Source organism: Triticum aestivum, chromosome 4D (genome assembly GCF_018294505.1).
Source record: "Triticum aestivum cultivar Chinese Spring chromosome 4D, IWGSC CS RefSeq v2.1, whole genome shotgun sequence".
Lineage (NCBI taxonomy): Eukaryota > Viridiplantae > Streptophyta > Magnoliopsida > Poales > Poaceae > Triticum > Triticum aestivum.
In genome coordinates, this window is record NC_057805.1 from 211198570 (window position 1) to 211207040 (window position 8471).

The following is an 8471-nucleotide window of genomic DNA, read 5'->3' on the forward strand; positions in this document are numbered from 1 at the left end:
ACCAGCGGGACAGCAGGACGGAGGTCATCACGGAGCCCACGACAGCTTCACCACCAGAGCCTTTGGCAGGCGAAGACTACTTTTGTCAGGATAACTTGTACTAGTTGTCTCCCTTCAAAATTGGCCGTTGTGGGATCCCTTCCCGCCTAACATTTGGGAAGAGGACCCGGGCCTCTATAAATAGGGCTAGCCACCACCAGAGGAAGGGGACGGATCATTCAGACCACCCTCACACACACCAGCTCACCGAGCACAAGAACACCTCTCCTCAGGAGGCTGTTCACCCCTTGTACTTGTTCATCCCCAGCCTACGAGGCAATCCACCACAACCACACTGGAGTAGGGTACTACACCACAATGGTGGCCCAAACCAGTATAAACCCTTGTGTCTCGTGTTATCCGGGTTCAACGAGCTAGGCCGTGAGATCTTGTGCGAGCGAACTAGCGAGAGAGAGAATCCTTCATGCGCACCCCAGAGTTCGAACCTCAAGGGTTTGCCGGAACCCAGAATCCGACAGTCATTGCAAGGGTGGTGGTCATTATGCGGGAGAATGCCCATCTAAGCGTGTGATGATTGCTACTTAGGATGGTGGGTATGAGTACGCTAATGACTATGATGAGGAGACTTTGGCTCTTATTACATGTGAAGAACACGATGGAGATGATTCCTATCATGAGACGCAATACATGGCTGCTGAAGATACTGACAGGTATGGAAGTTTAGTTGCTCAACGTGTTTTGAGTGTGCAGGTCACACAAGCTGAGCAAAATCAGAGGCATAATTTGTTCCATACAAAGGGAGTTGTGAAGGAATATTCTGTCCGCGTCATCATAGATGGAGGGAGCTGCAACAACTTGGCTAGCATGGAGATGGTGGAGAAGCTCTCTCTCACCACAAGACCACATCCGCATCCTTACTACATCTAGTGGTTCAACAACAGCGGCAAAGTTAAGGTAACACGCACTGTTCGTGTGCATTTCAGTATCGCTACATATGCTGATTTTGTTGATTGTGATGTGGTACCCATGCAAGCATGTTCCTTATTACTTGGTAGACCATGGCAATTCGATAAAAAATATGTACACCATGGTAGAAACAATCACTATACACTTGTTCATGAAGATAAACATATTGCTTTGCTTCCTATGACTCGTGATTCCATTTTGAAAGATGATATTAATCGAGCTAGTAAAGCAAAATAGGAGGAAAATAAGAGTGAAAATTAGATAGTGGCAAAAGAATTTGAGCAACAAATGAAACCTAATAATAAACCATCTAGTGTTGCTTCTGAAATTAAATTGAAAAGTGGATGTTTACTTGCCACCAAATCTGGTATTGATGATCTAGATTGCAGCAAATCTGTTTGCTATGCTTTTGTGTGCAAAGAGGCATTATTTTCATTGGAGGACGTGCCTTCCTCTTTGCCTCCTACTGTCACGAACATTTTGTAGGAGCTTGTTGACGTCTTTCCACAAGACGTGCCACCGGGATTACCACCTATTCGAGGGATTGAGCATCAGATTGACTCAATTCCCGGTGCATCACTACCCAACCGTGCACCATACCGTACCAATCCAGAGGAGACGAAGGAGATTATGTGTAAAGTACAGGAGCTGCTTAACAAAGGTTATATACGCAAATCTCTTAGTCTTGTGATGTTCCTATTATACTTGTGCCAAAAAAGGATGGTACGTCGCGTATGTGTGTTGATTGTAGAGGCATTGATAATATTACTATTCATTATCGTCATCCTATTCCTAGGCTAGATGATATGCTTGATGAATTGAGTGGCTCTACAATATTCTCCAAAGTTGATTTGCGTAGTGGATACCATCAAATTCGTATGAAATTGGGAGATGAATGGAAAAAAACATTTAAAACTAAGTTTGGATTATATGAGTGGTTAGTCATGCCTTTTGGGTTAACTAATGCACCTAGTACTTTCATGAGATTAATGAACGAAGTTTTACGTGCTTTCATTGGACGATTTGTGGTAGTCTATTTTGATGATATACTGATTTATACCAGATCTTTGGAGGAACATTTGGAACACGTACGTGCTGTTTTCATTGCTCTACGTAATGCACGTTTGTTTGGCAACCTTGGGAAGTGCACCTTTTGCACCGACCGAGTATCTTTTCTTGCCTATGTTGTTACTCCATAGAGAATTGAAGTTGATAGAACCAAGATTGAAGCTATTGAGAGTTGGCCGCAGCCCAAAACGGTCACACAAGTGAGGAGTTTTCTTGGCCTCGCTAGATTCTATAGGCGTTTTGTGAGAGATTTCACCACCATTGCTGCACCTCTCAATGAGCTTACAAAGAAGGATGTGCCTTTTGTTTGGGGTACCGCACAGGAAGAAGCCTTCACGGTATTGAAAGATAAGTTGACACATGCTCCTTTGCTCCAACTTCCTAATTTTAGTAAGACTTTTGAGCTTGAATGTGATTCTAGTGGAATTGGATTAGGAGGTGTGTTATTACAAGATGGCAAACCTGCTGCATACTTTTCTGAAAAATTGAGTGGGCCTAGTCTGAACTATTCTACTTATGATATAGAATTATATGCTCTTGTTCGGACTTTAGAAACATGGCAACATTATTTATGGCCTAAGGAATTTGTTATACGTTCTGATCATGAATCTTTGAAAGATATTAAAAGTCAAGCCAAATTGAATCGTAGACATGCTAAATGGGTTGAATTCATAGAGACTTTTCCTTACGTCATTAAACACAAGAAGGGTAAGGAAATGTTATTGCTAATGCATTGTCTCGTCGTTATACTATGCTTTCACAACTTGACTTTAAAATATTTGGTTTGGAGATCATCAAAGATCAATATGTGCATGATGCTAAATTTAAAGATGTATTGCAGAATTGTAAAGAAGGGAGAACATGGAACAAGTTTATCGTTACCGATGGATTTGTGTTTCATGCTAACAAGCTATGCATTCCAGCTAGCTTCATTCGTCTTTTGTTGTTGCAGGAGGCGCATGGAGGAGGACTAATGGGACACTTTGGCGTGAAGAAGTCGGAGGATATACCTGGTACACATTTCTTTTGGCTAAAGATGAGACGGGATGTTGAGCGTTTTGTTGCTCGCTACACTACATGTCAAAAAGCTAAGTCATGACTCAATCCTCATGGTTTATATATGCCTTTGCCTGTACCTAGTGTTCCGTGGGAGGATATATCTATGGACTTTGTTTTAGGTTTACCTCGAACAAAGAAGGGGAGGGATAGCATATTTGTTGTCGTGGATAGGTTCTCAAAAATGGCACACTTTATACCATGTCATAAAAGCAATGATGCTGTTAATGTTGCTGATTTGTTCTTTCGTGAAATTATTCGCTTGCATGGTGTGCCAGATACTATTGTTTCAGATCGAGATACTAAACTTCTTAGCCACTTTTGGAGATGTTTATGGGCTAAGTTGGGGACTAAAATGCTTTTTAGTACTACTTGTCACCCCCAAACTAATGGACAAACTGAAGTCGTCAATAGAACCTTGTCTACTATGCTTACGGCTGTTTTGAAGAATAATAAGAAAATGTGGGAAGAATGCTTGCCTCATATTGAATTTGCTTATAATCATTCATTGCATTCTACTACTTAGATGTGCCCTTTTGAAATTGTGTATGGTATCCTACCTCGTGCACCTATTGATTTGTTGCCTCTTCCATCTTCGGAGAAGGTTAATTTTGATGCTAAACAACATGCTAAATTGATCTTAAAAATGCATGACTTAAGTAAGGAAAACATTGAGCGTATGAATGCTAAATATAAACTTGCTGGAGATAAGGGTAGAAAACATATTGTGTTTGCACCTGGAGATCTTGTTTGGTTACATTTGTGTAAGGATAGATTTCCTGATTTGCGCAAATCAAAGCTAATGCCACGTGCTGATGGTCCTTTTAAGGTGTTAGAGAAAATAAATGGTAATGCATATAAACTTGAGCTGCCTGCAGATTTTGTGGTTAGTCCCACTTTTAACATTGCAGATTTGAAGCCTTATTTGGGTGAGGAAGATGAGCTTCCATCGAGGACGACTTCATTTCAAGAAGGGGAGGATGATGATGACATCAATACCATTGTTACACCCATAGCCACTACTACTATACATACTAGACCAATTACTAGAGCTCGCGCACGCCAATTAAATTACCAGGTACTTCCGGTTCTTGGTAATGACTCTAATGTTCATGAGAATATGATGCTGCCTAAATGGATACATTTGTTTTGCTTACAAATGAAGGGCCTAGCTTGGAGAAGGATGAACATTGGAGCAAGAACAAGCATGGAGATGATGGCATGCACAAGGGAAACAAGAACGGAGTTTCAAGTGATGATTTCGGGAGTTTGAAGCCACCGTAATGAGTGCATGAAGGCTTGGACGAAATATACAAGATGCCACTACACAAATTTCCTCCAGAGGCTATTATAGGTGTTGCGTCACCTTATTATTGGGCCAGGCCCATGTAATTTCGAAATACATAAGTATTGGCTATTTTAAGAGTCCATATGTGTGGGGAAACAAAGTTAGAGTTGGTTTCAGACCCCTCCTACAAGGGGTCACGAAATTCCCCCCTACTCCTCCATATATACAGCCCTTAGGGTGTCGTTTAGACTTTGGGTTTTGTTTAGATTAAAAGTTCGGCATAGCTGCAACTTCACGTACTTTGTTTGTGTTCAACGACCAGACCAAGACGTCACAGAACCCCACTTGATCAATAAAGCTTTCCTCTTTTATTCGCAATATCCAGATTGCAATTTCAGTTTCTTGCTTGTTCTTCGTTTGCTTGCAGAAAATAGACACTCGTCGTCAGGTTGATCGTGCTCCGACGTGGTCAATAACCTCTCAGAGTTGGTTTAGTGATTGAAGGCGCGACGTCCTCGCACGTTCGTAGTCGGATCGTCAAAGTCTACTCCACCAAAAACAATAGCCACCATCTCGTTGAAAGACGGGACACCTTTGCCTCTATCACTGATATTCATGGACAACTCATTTCCCCATATGCAAAATGGGTCGAACAGTGGGTCAAAACCTTTGACAGCAGGACCTACATGTGCAAGACCAAATTGTTAAAAACCTAAATATTAGAATGGTTCCTGCAACTGCACAATAATGTGCTATTAGACAAAGGACCATGCATGTGCAAACCTCGATTGTAAACCTCAGTGCTTCCCATTGTTTCCCTGCAACACATATAAGGTAGTTAGTGATCATGTTAAATGAGGGTTGGCATGCTATTAGTAAAATATGTTGATGAAAAATAAACACATTGCAGATTCACTAGATTAATTTGAGCCACATGGAAAACCCATTTATCCAAACCAAGCATGATTAATAACTAGTAAATATAGCAATTGTATATGTTTCTCATGTATTAAGTGCAGCCAAATTCGATTTATTCCTCACATGCATAACAATACAAAATTCTACCCACAACAATTGGACATCGCATTGCAGAATTGAACCAAGTAGTTAACTAAACACCACAAAAAATGAACCAAACATTAACTAAGCACCACATTGCAGAATATAACATACTCCTAATAGAAGATCAGACAGTTAACCAAACCAAGCATGCTTAACAACTCGGAAATATAGCAATTGTATTTGTTTCTCGTGTATTTAGTACAGTCAAATTCAATTTATTTATCACATGGTATACAATAACAAAATGCACCCACAATAATTGAACATCGCATTGCATAATTGAACCAAACAGTTAACTAAACACCACAACAAATGAACCAAACATTAACTGAGTACCACATTGCACAATATATAACATACTAGAAGATCAGATAGTTAACCAACTAAGCATGCTTGACAACTTGAAAATATAGCAATTGTATTTGTTTCTCATGTATTTTGTACAGATAAATTCGATTTATTTCTCACATGGAAGACAATACAAAATTGCACCCTGAGGAATTGAACATCACATTGCAGAATTGAACCAGATAGTTAACTGAACACGACAACTAATTAACCAAACAGTTAATAAGTGAGCACCACATTGCACGACATATAGAACATATACACTAGACCAACAGATTGCATGGTAAAAGTACATAGGCCAATTCACTAGAATTTGTTAAGGAAAGGCAGGAGCAGCACATGCAACGGGTAAACCGAGCATGCTTAACTGGCGTAGCTAGCTAACTGAACATAGGTCCTTATGGTGAGCTAATAAGACAAGCTACTCCTCATCGTCGGAGATATCGATGATGATTGGCTCCTTGGACATTGAAGAGGGCGAGGCCTCCACATTCTGGGTGCCCTCGTCGTAGTGGTGAGTTGCTTGAGCCACTCTGGGTACCAACCTGCTGGCTCTCTTGTTGAGGTAAGCATGGGCATGCTGAGAAAATACCTCGTAGTCTTCGTCGAAGGCACCGATGGTGGCCTCAAGAAAATGCCACGAACTGTCATTTAAAGTAACCATCTATGTCGCGACGTCGGTCTGCAAGGCGTCAATGGTGGCCTCGATGACGAGGTGCTCCTCCAAGATCTGGGGGTCGACACGAATGGCAGCCACCGCGACCTCATCCGCGCGTGCGGGCGCGATTTGCTTCTCTGCTATCAAATGCTCCTTGAGCTCCTAGCTATACTGCATGCACCATGGCTTAAGGCGGCGCTTATTTGGGGGAGGGGTCGGTGATTTGGGTGGAAGGTGTCGCGCCGGCGGTCGGGGCATGTAGGATGTGGAAGGAGGAGGAGGATGGCTAATGCGGAGCATCCTATGGACATCACCATGTCAAGAGTCCGTTCGGCGAGTGACACGTGCGACATCTACTTCACATACACAAAGGTGAATCATCTCCTTTACACGTGCTCACTGACCCTTCGAGGATGGTATACTAGTTGACACTTCTCCCGTGTGCATGCATAGGTATTGTCGGAGCTTCACGGATGTTGAGGAGGAGTGCAAGCGCCAAGGAACAACTACACCATCCGCGAGGGAAGCATGGAAGCAACGACGGAAGAAGATGGAGACAGCTCCCAGGACCCGGTCATCCAGCTACAGCCCTGGACATCCGGCCCCTAGAGATATCAACGGCAACAGCAGCCCAGCAGCCGAAGTGCTATAGAACCTGGACATCCGGCCCGACTCGTGCCCCCGGACATCCGGCCCAGCCCCGGAAATCTGGCACTCCATCACAGAACCTCACAGAAGTCGGTCTCCTAGGCCTCAGACATCCGGCCCCCATAGCCCGGACATCTGGTACCCTCTCGAACACCCGGACATCTGGCCCGACGCCCGGACATCCGGTACCCCCTCGAACACCCGGACATCTGGCCCGACGCCCGGACATCCGGCACCTACGTGTGCCAACCTGCCAGAGTGCCTTGTATCCTCCCCTCTCTCACCCCTTCGTCCCTAGCACTATAAATAGACCTCTTCCTCCCCTTTTCTAGGGTTAGCAAATATGATAGCTCATTTGCATGTGAGCTTTGCTCCTACCTACCTCTACTCTTGAGAGAGAGAGACCACCACTCCCATGGAGTTCAAGACCTCCATGTGAGAAGATCCCTCATGGATTCAAGACCCCATCTAGGGAAGATCCATCTAGGGTATCATCAAGACCTCCTCATGGAGATGAACTTTACCTTATATCTATCCTTTTGTTGTTCATGTACCTTGTGGATCTTGTGTTTTGATTGTCTAGTGGGTGTGTGATTGGACTTGTTCTTGAGTGTTTCCCCTTGTCATTTCTCTCCGTTCTTCCCCTTGTTCATCGTGTTCTTCGTGTTCTTCGCGGGATGCCCTCCATTTCGTGAAAGATCAGGCATCTAGGGTTCTACCCCACATCATCTTGGATCAGAGCCAGCTTGCTCATGATCATCTTGGATCAGAGCAGGGTTGATCATGAATTTGGAGCCCCTACCCCTTTGTTTTCTAGCCTAATTTTGTTGTGTTCTTCCCAAATTCAAAAATCTCCACCAAAAATAGCCCCCAATTTTTTTGTGATTTATTGGTTTGATGATGTTTTGTTGATTTTGATCCATGGATTTTCTTGGTTTCAAGTGGATCTAGCATCTCCCCAAGTTTCCCCACTTTCCATCCATGAAATCTCTCGAATTTTGCCCCCAAAACCATCTATTTCCGCCCCCAAAATCGAGTTCCTCGAGTTCATCCTCGGATTTGGAGCCCGAACATCCGGCCCGTGGCCCCGGACATCCGGCCCGTAGCCCGGACATCTGGCTCCTAGAGCGCATTTTCACGTAAGGTACTGGACATCAGGTCCTGGATTTCCGGCCCCAACCCCGGATGACCGACCCCTGGAATTTTAGCATCCCGTGTTTCACCGTTTTGCCAATAACTTTCACATATGGAGTTCGATTTTCGCGTTATTTAGCTCGTTGAGTAGCTATTGACATCCCCCATCCATCTAGATAGGTTCCAACACCATTTGACTCCATCAAATTTTTGGCACTTTGGCATCTTGGCCTAGGGCTTTCA